Source organism: Raphanus sativus, chromosome 5 (genome assembly GCF_000801105.2).
Source record: "Raphanus sativus cultivar WK10039 chromosome 5, ASM80110v3, whole genome shotgun sequence".
Classification (NCBI taxonomy): Eukaryota; Viridiplantae; Streptophyta; class Magnoliopsida; order Brassicales; family Brassicaceae; genus Raphanus; species Raphanus sativus.
Genome location: NC_079515.1, coordinates 9,857,986 through 9,871,945, shown reverse-complemented (window position 1 = coordinate 9,871,945; position 13,960 = coordinate 9,857,986). Strand labels below are relative to the sequence as shown.

Below are 13,960 nucleotides of genomic sequence, written 5' to 3'. Positions count from 1 at the left end.
AGACCATTGATATATGGTGTTTTATACATCATTGTATATATGTTTCTAATTGGTTTTCAAGTCTTTATCGAGTCTTTCTAGTCCTTTTCGAGTCATTACAGGTCTGGAGTTGCACTGGATGGGAGATGGACCTGCTGGAACAAAAGAAGCAGAAACAGTGCAGTTTGGTGATTTTCACGCAGAACAGTCTGATGACTGTTCCGATCAAGCGGAACAAGCAGACGGAGTGATCCCGCGGTGTTCCCGACGAATAAGGAAAATACAACATCTCGGGATTTGCCCTAATTATCCTCTTTTCTCTCTGGCCGCCTGTGGCTTTGATATAACTTCTTTTTCTTTTTCTACACTATTCTACGCTATTCTAGACACAAGAAACCATTGGAGACTTTGAGATTATTGAGATTGCTACTTTGTAAAGGGAGAAGCTATCTCTCTCCATAGAGAAGAAACCCCTGAACCCTATCTCTTGTTTCTGTATATTTTATGCAGTATTATTCGTTTTGATGCTTGTCTTTTCTTGTGTCATGGCTGAGTAGTCGGCTAGCTTGTCTAGGGTTCTAGGGTGTTGATTTCGAGAGCTAAACATAGATAAGTGAATCCATTGATTGTCTTCATTCATAACTGTTCTTACTGCTTGCATTAAACTGGCCGCTTAATGTTAGATCATAGTTTAATCTGTCATTAAAGGCTAAGGTTGCTAGATCTGTTTTTGAATGAGCATTGCATCCCTAATCAGCGAAAGTAGATATTAGGGTGTTCTGTGAACCTATCGGACTTGATCTCTATTGCTTGTTGTCGCTTCTCACCTCAACGACAGTTAGACGGTGAGATCGATCAGCATAGGAGCAGTACCACGACAGTGGACTGTTCTACTTGAGTGATCCGAGTTCTAGACTGTTCTTTATTAGCACTTGAATAATTGTTTAGCTCACAAGTATTTAGCACCCGATGAAGTAACCCTAGGCTGGCTTCTCTTTAAATTGAATTCTCATTTATATTATTTTACTTCTTTGCACGTTACCCTCAATCAAACCCCCATATTGTTTTAGCTTGATATGATCCCATAAAATAAAGTGTAATAGTTGGTCTCTGTGGATTCGATCCTAAAGTGCTACATCGACATACCATTCGATTGTGGTAGTGTGCACATTAGGTTAATTGGTGTGCGTGAACACGAATATCAATTTGGCGCCGTTGCCGGGGACCATCTTTTTACCTTTATTTTTCGGTTATTTATTTAGTCTAAGACCTCTAACTTGCTCTTTTCTCTTTGTTGCAGGAGATCGCAAGGTTTAGAAAATCAGAACAGACAACAGCCAAGGCCTACTGACACCACCATGGGTGATCACGGTCATCAGGATGATCTCGCTGCAGCAATGCAACTGATGCAACAGCAGATGCTTCAGATGCAGCAGACCATCCAAGCTCAGCAAGCGCTGCAGAACAATCTGCTCAACAGGCTGCTCTCGCGCGGCAAGAACAAGCAGCGCAGACTGTTCCAATCGGGGAGAGAAACCTTCCGCGGAACATTCCTACTACGCGCTCTGCCATTGTTCCTCCACTCTGCACCAGGCAGGACTTCGAGATCAAGCCTGCTCTGATTGATCTGGTGCAGAGAAAAGTGTTCTCTGGTCTCTCTGCAGAAATTCCAATGGAGCATATTGAGAATTTCGAAAAGTCTGCAGTTTTACTCGTGCGAATGGTGTGCCACCAGACTACATCAAGTGCATGCTATTCCCATTCTCTCTTGATGGAAAAGCTGCACGGTGGTTGAACTCCCTCCCTACCGGCTCTCTCACTTCATGGGAACAGGTCCGATCAGCGTTCCTCAACCATTTCTACTCTAAGGCGAGAACAGCTGCATTGAGGAACAAGATCACTTCATTCAGACAGCTCCATGATGAGCCTTTTTGTGACGCATGGGAGCGCTTCAATGACTACCAGAGAGAATGCCCTCACCATGGATTTGATGATGATTACCTCCTGGGCATTTTCTATGATGGGGTGGACTGGAAATACCAAGGTGCTCTAAACTCTTCGAGCAATGGAGACTTCATGACTCAGACCACTGATGGAGCGCTCAAGCTGATTGAGAACATGGCAGCTAGCTCAGCCAATGAGAATCAGGAGAGCAACCGCTCCAAGAAAGGGAACAGTGTACACACCCGAAAATTGATGAGCTAACAGCTAAGGTCGATCAGCTACTGCAGAACAACCAGGCACAAGGATCTGGGTATCAGAACACCATCCCGCAGAGCAATCAGCAAGCTGTTCCAGCCGCGAGTGCTCCGACTGCAGGGAACAGTCCGCCAGATGATCTGAAAAATCTGAACATTATGATGCAGCAGATGCTCCAGAGCCAGCAACTTCAGGTCAAGGCACTGAATCAGGTTACCACAGACATCAACACCAGGATGGACAGCATGTTCACCGAGCTGAATTCAAAATATGATACTGTGAGCAACCACATAAAGAAGATTGATGTTCAGCTTGCTCAAACTGCTGAAACTGTTAAAAGACAGCAAGAGATCATTCGTGGAAAAAGTGTGATGAATCCTAGGGTTGAGCACTGTAATGCAACCGAGCAGAGACGTGAGAAATCTGAGGAAAAACAAGCGAACAACTGTTCGCTGAGACTGTTCTGGGCGCAGAACAGAGAACAGAGCAGTCTGCTAGCTCTAGAGTGACTGCTCCCCGCGACTGCTCCCGCCCCCGACGGATCTACTGATATTCCACCAGTGCGAGTCTATGTTCCTAAGGTTCCCTATCCGATTCCACCTAGACACCTGAAGGTGTTGCCTAAGGTTGATGACCCTGGAAAATTTGCTTTTCCATGTTCCATTGCTGGAGTAGAATTTGAGGAAGCTCTTTGTGACTCTGGATCTTGTGTGAATCTTGTCTCAAAGGCGATTGTAGACAAGTTGGGCATTGCTGATGTTGAGCCTTCTCAGGTGACTCTGACTTTTGCAAACTCTTCCAGAGCAGTTCCTTATGGCACCATTCGCAACCTTCCTGTCCAAGTTGGGGACTGTGTTCTCCATACTGAATTTCAGGTTGTTGAGATGAACAAGGATCATGAGATGCCTTTGATCTTAGGAAGGACATTTATGGCTACAGTGGGAGCAATCGTTGATATGCCTAATAAGAGAGTCTCCTTCTCCCACATCAACAAGAATGTCTTCTATCAGGCTGTTCCCACCAGATTTCAGAAACTACACGCCTCTTGCATCTCAGTGTTCAGTGAGAAAAGCTGAAGGTTGTTCCAAGGAAGGAGCTTGGAAAAACAGTGAGATCAAGGAAGTCCTGGATGGAGATCCTCACACTGATACCCAGAACACTCAGTGGGAATGCAAGGTGAAAGAGAAAGTCCAGAAGAAAAGGGTCAAAGGAGATCCTACTATGACTTTGACACCTCACTGGTGTGATGAGAAATCCATTGAGTATGAGGTAAAGTGCAAGGGTACCTCTAAACCTTTCTCTAAAGTCAGAGTTATTCTCACTGATGAGCTGAAAGAGAAAGGAGAAGCTGCTGTGAAAGGGTTGTTGAGCAGAGTTTTGAAGCTGAACATGTCAATTGTGGAGCTTGTTTTGGAACAAGCCCTCATGCTCAACCCGACTGATCCCTGTCACCAAGTCAAGCTAGTGACTTTAACCAAGCGCTTGGTGGGAGGCAACCCACTGGTAAGTGTAAATATAACTTGGTTTTGTTTTTGTTTGCTTATTTTCGTTTTAGTTTATTGAGTTTCAGGTCAAAAAGCAGAAAAATTCGAGATACTTCGAAAAATTCTGGGTTGCAGAAACGGAGCTCCCTGTTCTGCAGGAGCCAAGAACAACCGCCCAGGTGAAAATCTGGCGACAGAACACCCAGAATTTTTCGGAGCACCCGCTCCAGGTAAGTATCTCGACCAAAAAAAATTGTAAATTCTTGTTTTCACCTTCTCTCTGATTTATTTTCACACCGAGACGTTGTGAAGTAAGTCTGGGGGAGGGTCTTCGTCGTTTACTAACTCGTTTCTTTCTTTTGTTTTTCTTTTGAGTCAGTCATGAGTCAGTTTTTAGGATCGAGTCAGTCAAAGTTTTGTGGGAATTAGGACCTTATTCTGTGTTGATCACTAACCACCTCGTGCTTTAGTTGTCTTATTCAGTGACCTTAGCAGTGGCGAAAGACACACATGTGGACCCGGAACACCCTGACATATCTCACTTGATTCTCCAGAAGTTCTCAGCCGATCAGGTTACACTGGGTAGACTTAACTCCAAATAACTTGAACCTAATCTTGACTGAAATTCTTCTTGTTATGGGCACTAGATCAGGAAACGAGAACTACACTCAGGACTTCTTATTCTTTCTATCCATCTTGTTGTTCCTGAGTGGCTAGCTCATCTTTAGCTAGTTCCCACCCTGAACCTTAGCCTTTATTCCACCTTCATGCATTTGTTTTTCAGTGTTATATGTGCAGATATGTGCAAAAAGGTCGGAGAGGAAAGGATCGACGCAGCCTCTTACTCGTTACTGCTGCGCAGATTCAGCCAGAAGGAGAACAAGCAGATTAAGGGAGCAACCACTCCATAACCAATGAGCTGTTCAAGAACATGGGTGGAGAACCAGAATGATTTGAATCAAAACCACCAGTGGCATCCTTGACATCACATGTTACCTCCTTCTTCGTCACCTCACCATCTCTTTTTGTACTGTAAAAAAAAAAAAAAAAAATTAAAAAAAAAAAAAAGATCTATCTTTCATTTTATTTAGCATATGGTGATGGAGAAGGAGAAGAATTCAGGATACATGAGCCATTGGGAAGGTCGAGCAGAAGAGTAGGTATCAATATGAAGGGATGAGGAGCAGACAGATGAGCGGAGCAGTCTGATGATTGTTCCCGAACGAAAAGAACAATCGCTCCTGAGATAGCAAAACGAGTAAGGGGCTGTGGACATCAATGGAGCCGTCCTCTCACGACTATTTTGCGCGATATCCTGCATCCACTACGAAAAGTTGGTAGCCCCTAAACACTCTTTAGCTCCACCATAAAATTAGCCTGTTCCACACCTAGCCCGTCTACCCTGAATAGTGCCTGTGATGAGAAGCTCACGCTGCTCTTAAATGAATGTAGGGAGTTCTGTCTCGATAGTGTTGCTTTTTTCAGGTTTGAGATGTAGAGTATGGAGCCGATTTTCGAACAGCAGTCAGTGGGTTCTGGTAAGGGTGTGTTGTCCTAGTTTACTGCTTGTATGGTTCAGAGATTCGTGGTTAAGGTATGGTTGCTGAGAATAGGAGAGTTCCCACACTTTCAAACCTTTCTCCTTGTTCTTGATACTTGGCCTTGTTCGAGGACAAACAAGGATCTAAGTCTGGGGGAATTGATATATGGTGTTTTATACATCATTGTATATATGTTTTCTAATTGGTTTTCAAGTCTTTATCGAGTCTTTCTAGTCCTTTTCGAGTCATTACAGGTCTGGAGTTGCACTGGATGGGAGATGGACCTGCTGGAACAAAAGAAGCAGAAAACAGTGCAGTTTGGTGATTTTCACGCAGAACAGTCTGATGACTGTTCCGATCAAGCGGAACAAGCAGACGGAGTGATCCCGCGGTTGTTCCCGACGAATAAGGAAAATACAACATCTCGGGATTTGCCCTAATTATCCTCTTTTTCTCTCTGGCCGCCTGTGGCTTTGATATAACTTCTTTTTCTATTTTCTACTATTCTACGCTATTCTAGACACAAGAAACCATTGGAGACTTTTGAGATTATTGGATTTGCTACTTTGTAAAGGGAGAAGGCTATCTCTCTCCATAGAGAAGAAATCCTGAACCCTCTCTTGTTTCTGTTATTTTATGCAGTATTATTCAGTATTGATGCTTGTCTTTTCTTGTGTTCATGGCTGAGTAGTCGGCTAGCTTGTCTAGGGTTCTAGGGTGTTGATTTCGTGAGCTAAACATAGATAAGTGAATCCATTGATTGTCTTCATTCATAATGTTCTTATTGCTTGCATTAAACTGGCCGCTTAATGTTAGATCATAGGTTAATCTGATCATCAAAAGTGCTTAGGTTGCTAGATCTGTTTTGAATGAGCATTGCATCCCTAATCAGCGAAAGTAGATATTAGGGTGTTTTGTGAACCTATCGGACTTGATCTCTATTGCTTGTTGATCGCTTCTCACCTCAACGACAGTTAGACGGTGAGATCGATCAGCATAGGGAGCAGTACCACGACAGTGGACTGTTCTACTTGAGTGATCCGAGTTCTAGACTGTTCTTATTAGCACTTGAATAATTGTTTAGCTCACAAGTATTAGCACCCGATGAAGTAACCCTAGGCTGGCTTCTCTTTAAATTGAATTCTCATTTATATTATTTTACTTGCTTTTCACATTACCCTCAATCAAAACCCCATATTGTTTTAGCTTAATATTGATCCCATAAAAATAAAGTGTAAGAGTTGGTCTCTGTGGATTCGATCCTAAAGTGCTACATCGACATACCATTCGATTGTGGTAGTGTGCACATTAGGTTAATTGGTGTGCGTGAACACGAATATCAATTTGGCGCCGTTGCGGGGACCATCTTTTTACCTTTATTTTTCGGTTATTTATTTAGTCTAAGACCTCTAACTTGCTCTTTTCTCTTTGTTGCAGGAGATCGCAAGGTTTAGAAAATCAGAACAGACAACAGCCAAGGCCTACTGACACCACCATGGGTGATCACGGTCATCAGGATGATCTCGCTGCAGCAATGCAACTGATGCAACAGCAGATGCTTCAGATGCAGCAGACCATCCAAGCTCAGCAAGCAGCTGCAGAACAATCTGCTCAACAGGCTGCTCTCGCGCGGCAGGAACAAGCAGCGCAGACTGTTCCAATCGGGGAGAGAAACCTTCCCGGAACATTCCTACTACGCGCTCTGCCATTGTTCCTCCACTCTGCACCAGGCAGGACTTCGAGATCAAGCCTGCTCTGATTGATCTGGTGCAGAGAAAAGTGTTCTCTGGTCTCTCTGCAGAAATTCCAATGGAGCATATTGAGAATTTCGAAAAAGTCTGCAGTTTTACTCGTGCGAATGGTGTGCCACCAGACTACATCAAGTGCATGCTATTCCCATTCTCTCTTGATGGAAAAGCTGCACGGTGGTTGAACTCCCTCCCTACCGGCTCTCTCACTTCATGGGAACAGGTCCGATCAGCGTTCCTCAACCATTTCTACTCTAAGGCGAGAACAGCTGCATTGAGGAACAAGATCACTTCATTCAGACAGCTCCATGATGAGCCTTTTTGTGACGCATGGGAGCGCTTCAATGACTACCAGAGAGAATGCCCTCACCATGGATTTGATGATGATTACCTCCTGGGCATTTTCTATGATGGGGTGGACTGGAAATACCAAGGTGCTCTAAACTCTTCGAGCAATGGAGACTTCATGACTCAGACCACTGATGGAGCGCTCAAGCTGATTGAGAACATGGCAGCTAGCTCAGCCAATGAGAATCAGGAGAGCAACCGCTCCAAGAAAGGGAACAGTGTACACACCCAGAAAATTGATGAGCTAACAGCTAAGGTCGATCAGCTACTGCAGAACAACCAGGCACAAGGATCTGGGTATCAGAACACCATCCCGCAGAGCAATCAGCAAGCTGTTCCAGCCGCGAGTGCTCCGACTGCAGGGAACAGTCCGCCAGATGATCTGAAAAATCTGAACATTATGATGCAGCAGATGCTCCAGAGCCAGCAACTTCAGGTCAAGGCACTGAATCAGGTTACCACAGACATCAACACCAGGATGGACAGCATGTTCACCGAGCTGAATTCAAAATATGATACTGTGAGCAACCACATAAAGAAGATTGATGTTCAGCTTGCTCAAACTGCTGAAACTGTTAAAAGACAGCAAGAGATCATTCGTGGAAAAAGTGTGATGAATCCTAGGGTTGAGCACTGTAATGCAACCGAGCAGAGACGTGAGAAATCTGAGGAAAAACAAGCGGAACAACTGTTCGCTGAGACTGTTCTGGGCGCAGAACAGAGAACAGAGCAGTCTGCTAGCTCTAGAGTGACTGCTCCCGCGACTGCTCCCGCCTCCCGACGGATCTACTGATATTCCACCAGTGCGAGTCTATGTTCCTAAGGTTCCCTATCCGATTCCACCTAGACACCTGAAGGTGTTGCCTAAGGTTGATGACCCTGGAAAATTTGCTTTTCCATGTTCCATTGCTGGAGTAGAATTTGAGGAAGCTCTTTGTGACTCTGGATCTTGTGTGAATCTTGTCTCAAAGGCGATTGTAGACAAGTTGGGCATTGCTGATGTTGAGCCTTCTCAGGTGACTCTGACTTTTGCAAACTCTTCCAGAGCAGTTCCTTATGGCACCATTCGCAACCTTCCTGTCCAAGTTGGGGACTGTGTTCTCCATACTGAATTTCAGGTTGTTGAGATGAACAAGGATCATGAGATGCCTTTGATCTTAGGAAGGACATTTATGGCTACAGTGGGAGCAATCGTTGATATGCCTAATAAGAGAGTCTCCTTCTCCCACATCAACAAGAATGTCTTCTATCAGGCTGTTCCCACCAGATTTCAGAAACTACACGCCTCTTGCATCTCAGTGTTCAGTGGAGAAAAGCTGAAGGTTGTTCCAAGGAAGGAGCTTGGAAAAAACAGTGAGTTCAAGGAAGTCCTGGATGGAGATCCTCACACTGATACCAAGAAACTCAGTGGGAATGCAAGGGTGAAAGAGAAAGTCCAGAAGAAAAGGGTCAAAGGAGATCCTACTATGACTTTGACACCTCACTGGTGTGATGAGAAATCCATTGAGTATGAGGTAAAGTGCAAGGGTACCTCTAAACCTTTCTCTAAAGTCAGAGTTATTCTCACTGATGAGCTGAAAGAGAAAGGAGAAGCTGCTGTGAAAGGGTTGTTGAGCAGAGTTTTGAAGCTGAACATGTCTGATTGTGGAGCTTGTTTTGGAACAAGCCCTCATGCTCAACCCGACTGATCCCTGTCACCAAGTCAAGCTAGTGACTTTAACCAAGCGCTTGGTGGGAGGCAACCCACTGGTAAGTGTAAATATAACTTGGTTTTGTTTTTGTTTGCTTATTTTCGTTTTAGTTTATTGAGTTTCAGGTCAAAAAAGCAGAAAAATTCGAGATACTTCGAAAAATTCTGGGTTGCAGAAACGGAGCTCCCTGTTCTGCAGGAGCCAAGAACAACCCGCCAGGTGAAAATCTGGCGACAGAACACCCAGAATTTTTCGGAGCACCCGCTCCAGGTAAGTATCTCGACCAAAAAATTGTAAATTCTTGTTTTCACCTTCTCTCTGATTTATTTTCACACCGAGACGTTGTGAAGTAAGTCGGGGGAGGGTCTTCGTCGTTTACTAACTCGTTTCTTTCTTTTGTTTATCTTTTGAGTCAGTCTTGAGTCAGTTTTTAGGATCGAGTCAGTCAAATTTTGTGGGAATTAGGACCTTATTCTGTGTTGATCACTAACCACCTCGTGCTTTAGTTGTCTTATTCAGTGACCTTAGCAGTGGGCGAAAGACACACATGTGGACCCGGAACACCCTGACATATCTCACTTGATTCTCCAGAAGTTCTCAGCCGATCAGGTTACACTGGGTAGACTTAACTCCAAATAACTTGAACCTAATCTTGACTGAAATTCTTCTTGTTATGGGCACTAGATCAGGGAAACGAGAACTACACTCAGGACTTCTTATTCTTTCTATCCATCTTGTTGTTCCTGAGTGGCTAGCTCATCTTTAGCTAGTTCCCACCCTGAACCTTAGCCTTTATTCCACCTTCATGCATTTGTTTTTCAGTGTTATATGTGCAGATATGTGCAAAAAGGTCGGAGAGGAAAGGATCGACGCAGCCTCTTACTCGTTACTGCTGCGCAGATTCAGCCAGAAGGAGAACAAGCAGATTAAGGGAGCAACCACTCCATAACCAATGAGCTGTTCAAGAACATGGGTGGAGAACCAGAATGATTTGAATCAAAACCACCAGTGGCATCCTTGACATCACATGTTACCTCCTTCTTCGTCACCTCACCATCTCTTTTTGTCTTGTTAAAAAAAAAAAAAAAAAAAAAAAAAAAAAAAAAAAGATCTATCTTTCATTTTATTTAGCATATGGTGATGGAGAAGGAGAAGAATTCAGGATACATGAGCCATTGGGAGGTCGAGCAGAAGAGTAGGTATCAATATGAAGGGATGAGGAGCAGACAGATGAGCGGAGCAGTCTGATGATTGTTCCCGAACGAGAAGAACAATCGCTCCTGAGATAGCAAAACGAGTAAGGGGCTGTGGACATCAATGGAGCCGTCCTCTCACGACTATTTTGCGCGATATCCTGCATCCACTACGAAAAGTTGGTAGCCCCTAAACACTCTTTAGCTCCACCATAAAATTAGCCTGTTCCACACCTAGCCCGTCTACCCTGAATAGTGCCTGTGATGAGAAGCTCACGCTGCTCTTAAATGAATGTAGGGAGTTCTGTCTCGATAGTGTTTCTTTTTCAGGTTTGAGATGTAGAGTATGGAGCCGATTTTCGAACAGCAGTCAGTGGGGTTCTGGTAAGGGTGTGTTGTCCTAGTTTACTGCTTGTATGGTTCAGAGATTCGTGGTTAAGGTATGGTTGCTGAGAATAGGAGAGTTCCCACACTTTCAAACCTTTCTCCTTGTTCTTGATACTTGGCCTTGTTCGAGGACAAACAAGGATCTAAGTCTGGGGGAATTGATATATGGTGTTTTATACATCATTGTATATATGTTTTCTAATTGGTTTTCAAGTCTTTATCGAGTCTTTCTAGTCCTTTTCGAGTCATTACAGGTCTGGAGTTGCACTGGATGGGAGATGGACCTGCTGGAACAAAAGAAGCAGAAAATAGTGCAGTTTGGTGATTTTCACGCAGAACAGTCTGATGACTGTTCCCGATCAAGCGGAACAAGCAGACGGAGTGATCCCGCGGTTGTTCCCGACGAATAAGGAAAATACAACATCTCGGGATTTGCCCTAATTATCCTCTTTTTCTCTCTGGCCGCATGTGGCTTTTGATATAACTTCTTTTTCTATTTTTCTACACTATTCTACGCTATTCTAGACACAAGAAACCATTGGAGACTTTGAGATTATTGAGATTTGCTACTTTGTAAAGGGAGAAGGCTATCTCTCTCCATAGAGAAGAACCTCTGAACCCTATCTCTTGTTTCTGTTATTTTATGCAGTATTATTCAGTATTGATGCTTGTCTTTTCTTGTGTCATGGCTGAGTAGTCGGCTAGCTTGTCTAGGGTTCTAGGGTGTTGATTTCGTGAGCCAAACATAGATAAGTGAATCCATTGATTGTCTTCATTCATAATTGTTCTTATTGCTTGCATTAAACTGGCCGCCTAATGTTAGATCATAGGTTTAATCTGATCATCAAAAGTGCTTAGGTTGCTAGATCTGTTTTGAATGAGCATTGCATCCCTAATCAGCGAAAGTAGATATTAGGGTGTTGTGTGAACCTATCGGACTTGATCTCTATTGCTTGTTGTCGCTTCTCACCTCAACGACAGTTAGACGGTGAGATCGATCAGCATAGGGAGCAGTACCACGACAGTGGACTGTTCTACTTGAGTGATCCGAGTTCTAGACTGTTCTTATTAGCACTTGAATAATTGTTTAGCTTACAAGTATTAGCACCCGATGAAGTAACCCTAGGCTGGCTTCTCTTTAAATTGAATTCTCATTTATATTATTTTACTTTCTTTGCACATTACCCTCAATCAAAACCCCCATATTGTTTTAGCTTGATATTGATCCCATAAAAATAAAGTGTAATAGTTGGTCTCTGTGGATTCGATCCTAAAGTGCTACATCGACATACCATTCGATTGTGGTAGTGTGCACATTAGGTTAATTGGTGTGCGTGAACACGAATATCAACCATATACAATATTCACTTCTTTTAGCGGTCCGATTCCCAATCCTCCCTCCATCCTTGGTTTACAGATACCTTCCCAAGCAACTTTTGCACCCGTAGACCTCAAATCAGGACCTGAACAGAGAAACGAAGCGCAAATACTTTCAACTTCCTTAATACAATTGCTAGGTAGCCTGAATACCGCAGCCCAAAAGTTAACAATACTCAGCAATACTGCACTTATCAACTGAAGACGTCCTGCATATGAGAGATATTTACTTGTCCAAGTACTAATTCTACCTCTTACTTTCTCCACCAGCGGCATGTAATCTTGCCTTTTCATGGCTTGAGTCATGAGGGGACGAGTGTGATCTCAACTAAATAAATGTGTTGAATCTCTTCCCCTTTTTTGGTATAAATGTTTCTTTATCTGCTTCAAGTGCTCACACGGAGACTGCCCAATCTCACCTTCAAACTACGCGTCTCTTGAATGATTCTTGTACAGCATGCACCATTTTGCTCAGCTCTTCAAAGTAAAAGGAAGCTATAGCCACTTGCTCAAATCTGCCTCCATCTGGATTAACTTTGTAATACAAAAACCATTTTCCGGTAACTATGTCATCCGGATAAACTATGTAATATCTGATAATTGAGTTTCATAACTGTGTAATATCTAGCTATTAAATTTTATATTCATCTCAAAGTATTTTGTATCTGAAAATGTAATCATTACCTGTTAAACATGAACTAACCCGACATTGAAAATCTTAATCAACAAAATGATATTGCTGGTTATTACAAATTTAATCTTGAATATCGATTTAATATCTGGTTATAATGACCCATAAAAATATTATTCCAATATATTCTAATATAACAAGGCATTAACCTTCATTTACATCTCCGGTACAGACAAATTCCAATTTGTCACTAAAGATTAGTTGTAACAGGCTTTATACGCATGACATATTCTGAATTGTAACTTCGCGCTACCCCAAACACCAACATTCACAATAACGATTGTGCAAACACATGTAATGTTTATCATATATTAACCGTAAATATATATATATATCTGGGCGATAAGAACACTGGTTTCTTCCACGCCTCGGCAAGAGTACGTAGAGCTCTGAATAAATTTATGTGATAGAAAATACCGATGGTGAGGCTGTATACGAAGAACATGAAATCTTTGAGGTAATCTCAGGGTAGTTTTCTTTGAAGAACAATGCTTCTCATCATCGAGCTCCTCACCAGATACATTTTTCAAAGAGGCAATTACGAACTCAATAAGAAGCGAGGACAATGACACCCTAAAAGCCATCCCGACACCTAAAGAGATCAAGGAAGCATTGCTCTCGATCCACCCGCACAAAGCCCCAGTACCGGATGGATTCTCCGCGGGTTTCTTCCGCACGAACTGGAATACAATTATTATCGCCTTTTTCAGAGCAGGAGTTATTCCACATAACTCCAATCATACACATATCAAGCTCATCATGAAAGTTAATGTACCAAAATCAGTTGCAGAATATAAACCAATTGTCCTATACAATGTCTATTATAAGATCTTGTCAAAGATCCTTATGCAACGTCTCCAGCCAGTTCTAGACTCAATCATTGTGGAGAACCAGTCAGCATTTATTCGCAGCAGAGCTATATCCGATAACATAATGACTACTCATGAAACACTTCATTATTTGAAGCGATCAGGAGCAACGAAGCTCCCTCTCGACATCGTTTCTCATCCACGTCTATGGTCTTCGAAGCTTTTCCAAGTCGTGAATAGACGCATACCTAGACCTTCGACGTAGACACAGATGACGGATTGTATCTGTAACCAGCAACAACTCCGGATTCTCCATGCCCATATCTCAGACGATGGTCCTCAAAATCCAACTCCCGGCTCTTCATCTTCTACTATTCGGTGAAGAGGAGCCCAAAATCCTATTTCATCCCAACAATCGAAGCTGGCGATCAAGTGACTGAGGAGAGTCGCGATCCTTACCCAAAGCGCTTGTTGCTAGATGGAGTTGATCGGAGCACTTAATTTAAAAAATCT

The 13,960-nt window shown here is 43.0% G+C and overlaps 2 non-coding genes across 2 annotated transcripts; both read right to left on the bottom strand.

Annotated features, from left to right (window-relative positions):
• Positions 1-1,860: 1,860 nt before the first annotated feature.
• Positions 1,861-1,967, bottom strand: LOC130495308 (small nucleolar RNA R71). The gene has a single exon (XR_008934580.1). It is a non-coding gene; the product is annotated as a small nucleolar RNA R71 (small nucleolar RNA).
• A 5,255-nt stretch (positions 1,968-7,222) lies between these two features.
• Positions 7,223-7,329, bottom strand: LOC130495307 (small nucleolar RNA R71). The gene has a single exon (XR_008934579.1). It is a non-coding gene; the product is annotated as a small nucleolar RNA R71 (small nucleolar RNA).
• Positions 7,330-13,960: the final 6,631 nt, after the last annotated feature.